This window comes from Apodemus sylvaticus, chromosome 12, assembly GCF_947179515.1.
Source record: "Apodemus sylvaticus chromosome 12, mApoSyl1.1, whole genome shotgun sequence".
NCBI lineage: Eukaryota > Metazoa > Chordata > Mammalia > Rodentia > Muridae > Apodemus > Apodemus sylvaticus.
In genome coordinates this window covers 62,759,936-62,773,733 of record NC_067483.1, presented here as the reverse complement: position 1 = coordinate 62,773,733, position 13,798 = coordinate 62,759,936, and positions in this window count along the sequence as shown.

Here is a 13,798-nt window from a genome sequence, read left to right as displayed (position 1 = left end):
ATACCTTATAAGAAATGAAGGTGACTTCTCCTTAGATCCATCCTTTTTCCTTCCTTCCTTCCTTCCTTCCTTCCTTCCTTCCTTCCTTCCTTCCTTCCTTCCTTCCTTCCTTCCTTCCTTTCCTTCTTTCCTTCTCCCTCCCCCACTTCTTTCTCTGCGTCTTGCTACCTGGTGGCCCCCTCCTACCACCTTGTGTCATGCCCTGACTGCCACTAGGGGGCAGTCTGATGCCTCCTTCCCTTCTCATCACCATTTTCTCTGCCTTCTCCACACTGGATTCAGGGGTTGTTGACCTGGTTTTTGGTGCCTTTTGTAACAGAATGCTCATTACTAATCTCAGCAGTTTCCTACAAAGAAAACGAAAGGTCTTAATCCTTAGTGTACGCAATAACACATCCTGCTGGAGTTTCAAGGCTTAGAGGCAGGTAAGCAGTTAAGGCAGCCATGAAGACATTTTTTTTTTAAAGGACACCTTGGTTTGGTAAGAAAAACTCTATGTTTAAATCTCAAATGGTTCTGAAATGGCAGGTTCTCTGATTCTTTGGCTAGTTCTCTTTTCTGTAATCATCCTGAAATAAGATCCAGTCTTTATTCTGAAGGATGATCACATTTTAATGAAAATACTGAAATGACAAATAGCAGTAAAAATAATTTAATAGAAAAAGGAAATCACGTAATCACATTTCTTTTCCGTTTTCAACTTATTGTAATGGGCTTAATGTTAAGGAAGGGAAAAATCATAATCCTCTTTCAGAGTTTAATATAAATTCATTTAAACACGGGAAGAAACAGCTTGCTGAATCCTTTCCCGGCTCTTCCATTCTCACTAGGCAATTTAATTGATGGGCAAACAGCCTGATGGTGGATTCTTCTGATACAATGGCATGGAATGAATAAGACCCATCTTTGCACAGAGCTCTTTGGCACACCACCCTGGCTGTGTTACAGGAGCAGAACCGAGTCATATGGTTCCTGGAAAGTAATTATTTGGCAGGAATCTACCCTTGGATGAAGCCACGTAGAGGAAGTACTCAGGTGGTCCTCACTTGTGCCAGGCCTGGGGTGAATGGCCGAATGGGGTGAATGGGGTGAACGGGTGTGCATTGAAGGTATGTGTGACGGTTTAATGTGGCCGAGGACGGGAGGGAGGACACGTTAGGGAACGCAGACCTGCTAGAGCGGGGCTGTATATCATTTCACCACTGCTTCCTCTATTATATAAACTCTATCCCAACAACTCATTCACTCGCCATCAGATGCCACTGATTACTGTGTGTCTACTGAACAAAGAGGTTTGTTTGCCTGAGAGCATAAAAGAGAGACTTTTTAAAGCATTAAAAGGGCTTGCGGTGGGCTATGCCTTTGGTAAGTGTCCATTTCAAATTTGGAAGGTTTAGGGGGTTTTGGTTTTTTTAGAAGTTGCTTAATAAATGTATGTGATACTTCTACCTTGTTCAGTCAGATCGCCTGCCAAGCTTCAAGGCTCCAAGTGAAACACTGATATAGTGTCGAGAAGTAGCTTTTAGACCCCAACTTATTAGTAACATGGTAAAGGTTATACAGATGATACAAAAGATGTACCGTTTTAGGGTTACAGCTTTTAAAACTCCCCAAGATCATCCTCATCATTAAGAGTTTGAAACAGCTGGAGAAGAGTTCATGGAATTTTCTGGAAGCCTCTCCAGGATTCCTAAAAAGAACCGGCCACATTCCTGCCTACTCCTGGCTATTGGCAGGAACAACTCAATGGAACTTTTGAAGGATCCTAAGGTTTCCTTCTCAAAGGAAACCATTTCCAGGTGACTGGAGACTCCTGCTTGTGCTCACACTTCCCATACATGCCACTAACACATCAAGCTTTTGCTGTAGAACAGAGTTCTACTGGACTGTGCTAAAACCTTTAGAAGGCAGAGTCTAGTGGAATAAAATCACATCACTGGGGTTCTGCCCTCAAAGGACACTGGAACTCAGGCTCCTTCTGGCTTCTTTGTTTCCCACTTGAGTGGGGTAAAGTTACTTCCTTCACTGTGAGCTTCCCCCCACCCCACACCCACCCCAGCCTCCCGCAGTGACTACATTGCCACATGCCCAAGTGACCACAGGCTGAAATCAGACACTTCGAGCCAAAGGGATTTTGTCACAGTAAAGAAAGGTGACTGACACTACCAAAGAGACATTGTATTCTTTGTTTAGTTGGTTGGTTGGTTGGTTGGTTGGTTGGTTTTTCAAGAGAAGGTTTTTTCTGTGTTAACAGCCCTAGCTGTCCTGGAACTCATTCTGTAGACCAGGCTGGCCTCAAACTCATGGCCATCCAACTGCCTTTGCCCCCTGAGTGCTGGGATTAAAGGTGTGTGTCACTAAGCAGCAAGACATTGTATTCTTATGTAATTGAGGGAGTTCACGATTGTGGAACTGAGTTCAAATCTTGATTTTACTTGCTAGCTGTGTGACTTTGTGCAAATTATTTGCTTTTCTGAATCTGTTACTTTATCAGTAAATGAGAATAAACATGCTACTGGATAACAGCTTACAGAGACACAGAGCTTAAAATTTGTTAAGCACTTGGCTTAACAGGATATATATTAATTTTGTCTCAGCAGCGTCTCTGAGATAGCTTAGGGAAGGGGAAACTAACCTATCTTGAGTTCCAGCTTTGTGCCAGAAACTTCCATGATGATATCATTTAATCTTGATGAAGCAACTGCTGTTATCTAAATTTAACCTACCTTCTCTTTTCCCAGAGGTAAAACGAACATAATAATACCTTTGCTACCTAGCCTGAAGAATGCTTAGGAGGATTAAAAACCTCGCGCATGAAAGGACTTTGCAAATTGCCTTTTTTCTCCCATAAAGTGAACATAATAGCTATTGTCTTAAGAAACACTGTATTGTAGCATGAAAAGAATTTTCCATCACCCCACATATGCATATTCAGATTCGATTTGTCCAGTTATTCAGAATAGGGTTTCCTCTCAGAGACTTTATAACCAGGGGCACCAAAATAACTCGCAGGAAGCTAATGTGGATAGTTAAAAAGAGCTAAGCTGCCTCTAGTAGAAAGATGAAGGCTCCGTGTAAGAAGAAAAGATAGAAAGGGGAGATTTTTTTAAAAATAAGATTTGTCTATTTTTATTTTATATGTGTATTGTCTGCATGTGTGTATGTGTGCACCACATATATGTAGTGCTCACAAAGCCAGAATAGGATGCTGGATCCTCTGGAACTGGAATTACGGATGGTTGTGAGCCCCTGTGTAGGTGCTAGGAACTGAACCGGGGACCTTTGCAAGAGCAACCAGTGCTCTTAACTGTTGAGCCATGCTTCCAGCTCTAGAGGAGGCATTTATGCAAAGGAAATAGCTTGGAAACAGAAACAGGTAGAAAATAGTCTAAAGCTGCCCTGGAACTCATGGAAACCCTCATGCCTCAGCCTTCCAAGTGTGGCATGAACCAACACACCTAGCAAAATCAGCATCAACAACCAATCTCTTTTGTTTGGTTGGTTTTGGCTTTTTGAGGCAGAATTTCTCTGTGTAGCACTAGCTGTCATGGAACTCACTCTGAAGACCATCCTGGCCTCAAACTCAGAGATTGGCCTGCCTCTGGCTCCCGTGTGCTGGGATCAAAGGCATGTGCCACCGCACCTAGCAAGTGCAGCAAGTATCCACTGAGCCTCTTAGGAGCCAGGCAGTGTTCCAGGGATGTATCAAGTGTGTAAATTAAAAAGGAACCTGTTTCTAGGTGACGAAACTGCTGGTCAATACAGCCAATGAATGAGTTAGGCAGCAAATGATCAGATTACACAGGAAGTGAGAAGGTGTCAAGTACCAGAGAGGAACGGGAGAGCAAGTAGGGGAGATCTGTGACAGGGCTAGGTAGCAAATGCAGAGGGGTCAGACGGGGTTATGTTGAGAAGGTGACAGCTTGCAAACGCTTGCAGAAAGTGTAGGAGTGGGTCCAGCAGAAACAAGGAGATGAGCTTTAGGCGGGATAAACAGGTCAGGGGGCCGGGAGGAGGCGCGAGGGAGGGAGCAGCCATCCTCCCCCCCCCCCCACACCAGTCTGCAGCATTAACACCCTCAGGACTGTTTCAGAAACACCTTTTTTTTTTTCTATTTGTTATTCTGATGGGCCCAGCAGTGCCTTCTCAATGTGCTCCAGTGTTCCCCAAATTAAAGAGCCTCTGAACGGAAGCAGACGTCTACCCGACATTTGCCAATCTTCTACTGACTGGCTTGTCTGAGACAGACACAGCTGGAGCGAAGCGTGCCGGGGGGGGGGGGGGGGGGGGGGGAAGGGGGGAGGGGAGGGGAAGCCGCAGGGGAGGGGAGGTCCCGAGGAGAGGTTCAACTGAAGGTTCTTGTGCTAGATCTTGCGTTGGCTTCTGACATTCCACCTATGTTGTAATTTAGCCTTTCGCCCGAGTGAGGAAGGCAGATGGTAACACTAGCTAGCCCAGCTAAGGGAACATGACTAGAGGCTCCAATCGTAGAGGAGAGGAAAGTGTACGTTTCGACCGGGGAGCCAAACACCTCACTATAATTAACTGTTTTATCAGCTGCTCTGAAAACCTATCATTGAGAATTTCCAAAAGAAAAAGACTTGGGTTTCCCAGTTGAGACTGTTTGGAACCTGGTCACTGGGGTTTCCATAAGCTAAACTATCATTAAACATCCCTACCATTGAAGGGGGTCATTAGGAGTGCAGGTCCATTGGATTTAAATTTAAATATAAATATATATACACATATATAGAGAGAGATTTGTGCCCCTCAAGCAGAGAAAAAAAAAAGGATGATGATATTTCCGATTTTTTTTTTCATGGTGCTGGAGACTTAACCCAGGGCACTACACATGCTAGACAACCACTGAGCCATGCTCCTGGACCAACAAATCTTTAAAACATGTATTTTTTCCCCCTCAAAGATTAAAGTGGCTAGAATAGCTAGAGCTTTGGCACGTTGTGGAAGTTTGAACCCAACTACTTTGCCTAGATGCTGGCTCCTTGTTTAGTTAACAGTTATCACAGATGCCCAGACCCTATCCCCAATAAACAGCTCTTCCTTCATCTTCACCAGCTTGGCTGTCCTATGGGGTTCAGTGAGCTCTGTGCAGATTTCTGCACCAGGGGATTTCCTGGGGAAGGTGTCACAGGGGCAGATCCTTGGGGCAGCACTTCTTCAGAGAGCAATGCCTTTAATGTAGGTGCAGCCCAGGTGTGAGGTCAGGCCACTGCACTTCAGTAAGGCCCAATGGGGGAGGGGGAGGGGAGGGGAGGGGGAGGGGGGGGAGGGGGCCTCCTGAGTGTAAAGTCTTCTTTTCTTGAGCTTATTCCAGCTTGGTTCTCAGATATACCCTGGGAAGATATGTCTAATTTAGGAAGATACCAGATCCCGGATTGCTTCAACACTGTGTTAGTTTTCATGGACCAGATTCAGCTCTGGCATTTTCTGAGCCAGTCTTGATCTGTTTCTGGTGTTTTCTTCATAGCATCTCAACCCTTTACCTTGACTTGCCTCAGATCACAGAGATTTCCTGTGCTTAGGTCCATCTTCCACAGTGCCTCTGCCTGCTGTCCATATGAAACAAATCCAGCTGGGCTGTATACTCTCTCTCTCTCTCTCTCTCTCTCTCTCTCTCACACACACACACACACACACACACACACAAACACACATACTATTTTTATTTTATGTGCAATGATATTTTGCCTGCATGTATATTTTTGTGAGGGTGTTGGATCCTTGAGTTACAGACAGTTGTGAGCTGCCGTGTGGTTGCTGGGAACCTAACCCAGATCCTCTGGAAGAACAACCAGTGTTATTAACGGTTGCACCATCACTCCAGCCCCCTCTACATATATTTCCCAGCTCAGGTTTACTCATCATTTCAAGGTAGTCTTGTGGCATCTCGAGTGTATGGAGCAGTATTTAACAACACGGGACCCTCCAAGTGTTGCAGTGTGTGCGTGATCTCATCGTCCAGGGTCAGCAACCATGACGGGTGGTGAGTAACACTTCTACTTACTCAGAGAGCTTTGAGAAAGTCCCTCCAAGCTCCTGAACTCCAGGCTGCCTTCTGTTGTCACCAGGGATGAATCACAGAGCCTGTCGCCAGGAATGTGACATTTGGGGACTATATCCATATGACTTACGGCAGGGAGTGGGAATGGGAGGAGGAATGACACACACATGTCCAGAACAAAGGATGACGGGATCGCCACCACACCATGCCCATCCTGAGAATTTTAAGAACAAAACATTATATTTGGCAACAAAGGAACAGGGTCAGATAGCTGCCTGACAGGCTTACAAAACTCTGTGACTTCCCCACAACAGAAGCAAGCAGCACTTTCCCCCTGAATCCCCAGCAAAGACCCCCCCAAATCCCTTAAAAGCTCCTAATTATTTTATATTATTATGATTAAATCATATTATAAAATTATGATATAAATATATCTCTATATATTATATATTTAAATTATATATTACATATACAATGTATTATATAACATACTATAGAATTTACATTTTATATTGTATTATATAAAGTTAAAATTGGAAAATAACATAGTTATGTAGCCTGTGGACAATACATGGGCTAATACATGTTAGCTGTAATTATTATGTTTATGTCTGGCCTGAGGACGAGATCAGTACCATTTGTCCCCTCAGATGCTAAAACCTTAACACCCCACTCCCACCCATCTACAACCCCCACCCCCACCCCCACCTCTCCACACCTGCCACACACCTTCAATACCAGGTGTCAGCTCAGATCTCAGCAAATCAACACCCCTCCACCCCTGCACCCCCAAGCACTCTAATCAGCCAAAACCAAAACTACTCAACAGTGGGAAAATTAATATTAAATCCCAAATGCTAACCAAACATATTGTGGGGAGCTTGTTTGGGTCCTGATTCAGACAAACCAACTCTAAAAGGACACCTTGGAGACAATCGGAGAAGTTTAATTACAGGCTGGGTAGACTATGATGCCAAAATACGGATTGTTAATTTTGTTAGTTGGGATAATGACACTGTGGCTGTTTTCTTAAAGGTCAGTATTTTAAGAGTGTCAGAGGTGAAATTATATGATGTCTGGCATTTGCTTTGAGGTATCTCAGCAAACGACAATTAAAAACAGAAACAAGTCCTTGACCACATAGCTCAGTGGTAGAGTGCTTGCCCAGCCTACACAAGGCCCTGAGTTCAAACCCCAATACAGTTAAAAGAAGAAAAGAACTAGATCAAATCAATGTGGCAAAACCTTAATTAATGAATGTTGGTAATAGGCATATGACAGTTTATTTGTTAATATCTCTACAGTGGCCTTCATGAACAAGGCGATTTTGCTGACCAAAACATTCCAACAGTAGAAACTCAAGGCTGTGATAGACTGTTCAGAAGATAGTAAAGGATGCATTGAGGATGACTAAAACCTGGACCAGAGACCAATCCTGGGGTTGGATGCATTCTGATGAGACTGAAATCTGGATCATGGGGTATAGGGGCTAGAGGAACAGACTAGCAATGTGGCAGGGGCTAAGGAAAGAGACAGGGCTTCTTGACATAGGAAGCCTCTGCTGCTTACAGGTCCTTGCATCCTGTGGCATCCCTGGGTATAGTGGTTTGAATAAGAATGGCTACCCATAGGCTCTCATATTTGAATGCTCGGTCATCAAGAAGTGGAACTACTTGATAAGGATTAGGAGGTATGGTCCTGGTGGAATAGGTGTGGCTTGTTGAAGAAGTGTGTCACTGGGACTGGTTTTGGGGTTTCAAAAGCCCAAGCCAGCCCTATGTCTCTTCCTACTGCCTTCAGATACAGATGTAGAACTCTTAGCTACTTCTCCAGCACTATGTCTGTCTGTGTGCCGTTATGCTTCCCACCGTGACAATAATGGACTAAACCTCTGAAACTGTAGCCTTGGTCATGGTGTCACTTCATGGCAATGGAAAACTAAGATATTGGGAATGGCACAGACTCTTTCCAGCAGAGCACAACTAGTCCTTGGCTAGACTTTCCTATTGAAATGGAAAAGAAGTAAGGAAAAAAGTTAGGATTCTCTTTGCCCCAGTTTCTGCAAGCTCTAAAATGACAAGATTCCCTTAACTCTTTTCAGGAACTGGCACGTTGCGAGAGGCCAGGTATAGGCTTCCTCTGCTCTTAAAGTATTCCTATTCCCTCTCTTTAAACATCTGTCTAGGGGCTGGAGAGATGACTCAGTGGTTAAGAGCACTTACTGCTTTTACAGAGGACCTGGATTTGGTTCCCAGCACCCACATGGCATCTTACAATTACCTGTAATTCCAGTTTTAGGGATCTTCATCATAGAGTGGAAAGAGCTAAAACCATATTATTTTCTCCTTGCTAGGGAAATCAGTGACAGATGAAGGTCCTAAGAAATGGAAAGATGAAGAGAAACTGATAAGTTATTTATTCTCTAATGTGGCTGAGCACTATGCCCTAAACCCAATGGCCAAGTAAGAGCAATTTGATAGGGCAGCCAACCCTATGCTCAGACAACAATGACGTTGGGAGACAGCACATGAGGACTTCCATTCATGACTCTGACACCCAGGATGTTTCTCTCCGGTGACACCCAAAGTAATTAAGAAAACCACTAGTCACCATGTCAACCTCCATTTCTGAGTTCTGTTTTTGCTCTTTTTGGTATTATTTTTGACAGGATCTGATGTATCCCAGACTAACTTCAAACTTACCAAATAGCTGAGGATGACTTCCAGCTTCTGATCTTCCTGCCCCCACCTTCCAAGTACTAGGATTACAGGCTGGTTTATGTGATGCTCAGAGTCAAGGGTCAAGTCCAGGGCTTCATGCACTATAGGCAAGGGTTGTGCCTACTAAGCTAAATGTTCTGCCTCAGTCCCTGAATTTTTGAACTGTGTTGACAGAGGAAGAGAGAGAAGTCCATGCCTTGGTGGGACATTTAAGGAATTAGAAAAGTAGTGACTGAACCTGGCTCCTAGAAAAACCCACCTTGCTATGTAACAAGAATAAAACTAATTTTTATATATTTATATATATATTATATTTATATTTTTATATTTTTAATATATTTTCTAGCTTTTCCATTAATCACTTGGTTTTCAGAATTCTCCTTTAGTCTATTGTATTAGTTTCAGCCTCAGTGATTTTTTAAAAGATTTTAAAACTTTTATGTGTATGTGTGTCTACGTGAATGTATGCTGTGTGTGTTTGTGTGTGTGTATGTGTGTGTTTGTGTGTGTGCCTGACATGGGTGCTGGGACCCAGGGTGTCTTCTTGAAGAACAGGAAGCATTCTTTACCTCTAAGCCATCACTGTGGCTCCATATATGTATATATGTATATATATATGTATATACATGTATATATACATATACATACATATATACATATATATGCATTTCAATTTCTAGTAGTAAGTGGGTTTTGGTAAAATAAACTTTTGCACAGAACAACAAAAAACACATCATTCCTTTATCTACTGGAAGGAAGGTGTGCTAAAACACTGGGTTGTGTAGTCAGGGAGGGAGCATTGGAAGAAGGGGACCTCATCCAGAAATGTCACTTCCCTTATATTTTGATAACATGGTCCCTCTTTTCTTTGAAGTCTCCACCCTCTTTATCTCCTCAGGTCCTGGGGAGGCTGTCAGTCACATAATCCCATTCTGTTCCTTGTTCCCCCAGAGAACATGCTGATATAAACTGACCAAGCACATCATAAGCTGACTAGTGCACAGTCCTCTGCAGCCATGTCCTTGTGGCTGGTTCAGATCCTTGCAGCCATGACCCTTGGCCTGGCTCCTAGGTATATGCCCACAGTCTGTTCTAGAGTGAAGAACCCCTGCATACTGTGGGACTCTGCCTGGGTCTGATGCGCACTGAGAAGTCACGGTTACAAGAGAATGGAACTTCTTCCTGTGGCTTGTCAGTCGGTCTCATTTACTATTCTGGGATCTTCTGAGGTAGGGATGAACTAACGAACCAAGACATCATCATTGCTGTTAGAAATGTCTATGAGCATGTATGAAGTGCATATGTGTATATACATACATATGGATGGATGTGCCATGCTGAGAGAGAGAGAGAGAGAGAGAGAGAGAGAGAGAGAGAGAGAGACTTTCCCTTTCCATGATTAGAAACTTCCAGGAAGGAAAGGGAGAGGAACAAAAGAATGAGTTAATGATCAACCAGTTATGCTTTATTTATAATGATGTCCCCATAGAAATGCCTAAAACGGGGCTGGAGAGATGGCTCAGAGATTAAGAGCACTGACTGTTCTTCCAGAGGCCCGGAGTTCAATTCCCAGCAACCACATGGTGGCTCACAGCCATCTGTAATGGGGTTCGATGCCCTCTTCTGGAGTGTCTGAAGATAGCTACAGTGTACTCGCATATATAAAATAAATAAATAAATCTTTGAAAAAAGGGGAAAAAAGTATCTTTTTTTAAAAAAAAGAAATGCCTAAAATATGGGGTTTGAAGAACTGGGCTGGTTAACAAGGCTACAACCACATGTCAGGAGAGAGGCCAGGTACCACACTCCTCAGGGGCAGAGGCTCCTGTGTCAGCATCCTTTCAGCGATCTCTCTGTATATCTTCATGTGATTGTGTATTTCTGTCCCATAATATATCCTCAGGAATAGTGACTTAGCTAGTAAACACTTTTGTTTTTTAGAGACAGAGTTTCTCTGTATAATCCTGGCTGTCCTGAAACTCACTCTGTAGACCAGGCTGGCCTTGAACTCAGAAATCCACCTGCCTCTGCCTCCCAAGTGCTGGGATTAAAGGCATATGCCACCACTGCCCCGTGCTAGCAAACATTTTTGGCTCTTAGTTATGTGAGCTATTACAGCAAGTGATTAAATTTGAGAAGAACATTGTGGGAGCCTTTGTCTTCTAACCATGTCAGAGAGAAGCTGTGAGGAATGGGAACCCACACTTTCAATTGCTGCCCGAAGCAGGGGTTGGGGAGGGGGTAACTGTCTAGTAACTGGTACTAGGAGAGCTAATGCTAACTTTAGGTAGACAGTGTAGGAATTAAGTGAAATGTAGGTTTCCCAGTCAGTTACCACCTGGGGGAATGGATGGGGAAGAGTTTGGTATAGGGAAAATGCCCCACATGCTGGTAACAGAAGCATTATGTGTTGAGTGTGATGTAGAGAAAATGATTTCTCCTACATAGTTCATAAAAAGAAATTCTCCAGGACAAAATGAAGAGCCTGGGCTGGAGAATGGAGCTATGCCAAGCCGCAAGGAACCTTAGAATAGTAACGCCAATTGGCTCTGAGAGATCACAGAAAGACTCACATTACCCTTTCCCAGGTAAGGGATGCTTACGTTACCCAGGGATGGACAGTGCAGGAAAAGAAAAAACTGACCGGTAGTTACCTCTAGACTTGCAATAGGCTGCCGCAACCCTTAAGTACCTCTCTCAAGGCCCACAGTGTTTATATCCCAGCCCCCTTCTATGTGGATGCTTCAGAAAATACCAGTTTCACCAGAGAGAACTGGCTACTCAGAGGACCAATGTGTACTTGAAATACTTTAGAACGGCACAGGGGATATGGAAATTCCAAGTAAGTTAGTTCTTCGGTGCCTATCAAAGGTGACCTCAGGCTGGTGACAGGGAGGTGGGGGTGGCTGTTGGAAGTTTGTGGCTGTGGGAAGGGCGTGCTTTTATTTGCTCTGGAAGACACTGTGTACTTCCTGGAGGAAGGCCAGGTTCCATTTACACTGCTTCCGTGTGAAGACTGGAGTTGGGCTTACCTCACACCACATTTCTTCTTTACTCTTCACAGTAGTCTTTAGAAACTGGCAGCTAAGGTGGCCCAACCTCCCATCTAGCCCTGTATCTGTTTGACTCTTTCTTTGCACCCCATTGCTTTCTTCATCTTCTTTAAATAGGTCATGTTATCTCCCACCAGAGGCAAAGGAATGCATGAATAACGGACTTCTGCAGATCAAGTGTAATCGGCAGCTATCACTGCTACCCACAGTGTGTCTGGAGCCTGCCTGCCCTCTGACTTGTCTCTCGAGGCCTCACACTGCCAGGCCCTGCTAGTGGGTGTAGCTGTCTCCCTCAGACCCTTCTGGGTTTTCAAGCCTATAAGGCTAATGAAAGCTCCACTCAATTTATGACGTCCCACCATAAAAATGTTGGCAGGCTGGTCCCGGTTCTATCCTCCTGGCTGCTGATAAGATAGTCTGTTATTCTAGTTGGAAACAATTTTAACTCAAGGGATTTCTCAGCCAGAGGTAAAATGTTTCATTGTATCTGTCCTGGTGGCTCTCTGAATTTATAGGTTTAAATGTTCTCCTGTCAAGGAGAATAAACCAGATATGAAGTGTGACCTTTGACCAAGTTATTCTCTCGGGAGACAGAATGGTTTCTAAGTTGATTGCTTAGTATAAAAAAATAAAATAAAATAAAATTCTCTTACTTGCATTTTGCTTTAAGCTATCTTTTTTTGACACATAATTATCAAAAACATTTCAGAGGTTGTCAGTAGTGGGCATATGAATTCCCTGAAATTGGACAACAATGAACAATCAGCTACATAATATCACTTAAGGGTTTCTTATATTAAAGACAATAAAAAATTCAGTTTGAGGTGCTGCTGTTTGAAACACTGCAAGATAAAACAGTAAGAAACGGTAAAATGAGCAAGTAAACAAACAAACAAAGAGGGTGGGGGATGTAGGTCATCTGGTGGTAGAGTATTTACTGAGCAGGCCTTGAAGCCTTGGGTCAATCCCCAATACTGCTTAAACTGAAATCAGGCATGATGGGACATAGCACTGGAATACATGAGATCCTATCTCCAGAAAATAAAATTCTATCTACAAAAACTCAATTCTAAATAGATAGCTCAGACAGAAATTAGTTCTGTGTACAGTGTATAGTCTCTCTCTCTCTCTCTCTCTCTCTCTCTCTCTGTCTGTCTCTCTCTCCCCAGCACTTTCCTAGCTTTAATACTCTTGAGAGTAGCACTTACCAGAAAACCCCTCCATCCCAGGCAAACAGGAACATTTATTTGGTGAGCCTAAAGTGGGCCAGGCACAAATCTCTGGCTGTTGCCAAAATAAATAGGCCATCAGCAGACTACCATGGAGGCTTACTGTGTGTCTCCATTTCTTGGTATGCAAATTTTAAAAAAAGAGTTAAAATACTCAACTTCCCACTCACCTTGTTGTAGTGAGCTGTTCCAATTCATCACTAGGCAATTTGCAAATGTGAGATGCTATAAAATTATAAATAATAGCTTGCAAGTGATTTTAATGTAGCCAGGAGGTCTAACCCGGCGGACGCCAAGGTCTTGCTGCGTTATTGCTATGCTGTCTCCGTGAAGAAAATGTCGTCCATTGTGTGAGTGATTTTGCGTTTCTCTCATTCCTGCTAATGCTGGGCCACCTCTCGGGACAATACAGGACAACCTTGGCTCCAATTTTGTTTAACCCAGCTGGATGCAGCCAAATTATGGCCTTCTTTTTAGGTGGAGCATATTTTTGTGGGCTGTGGGAGACCTGTAATTCCCCCACCCCCTTTTCTTTTCTTTTTCTTTCTTTCTTTTTTTTTCTTTTTTGCCTTCCCCCCCGCCCCCCATGCAAAACCATTTATAGCTTTGGGTGATGTAAAATCCGCAGGATGCCTACAACAGTGTCATGAAACCAAGAGGCTTCCCACAGAAGCCAGCTGGGACTCGATGGAGCCAGAGCCTCACCCAAGTCTCTGTCCACGAGCTCTCCATGCTGCCAGCCCCATCCCAGGCCTGGCTGGCGGCATCAATGTT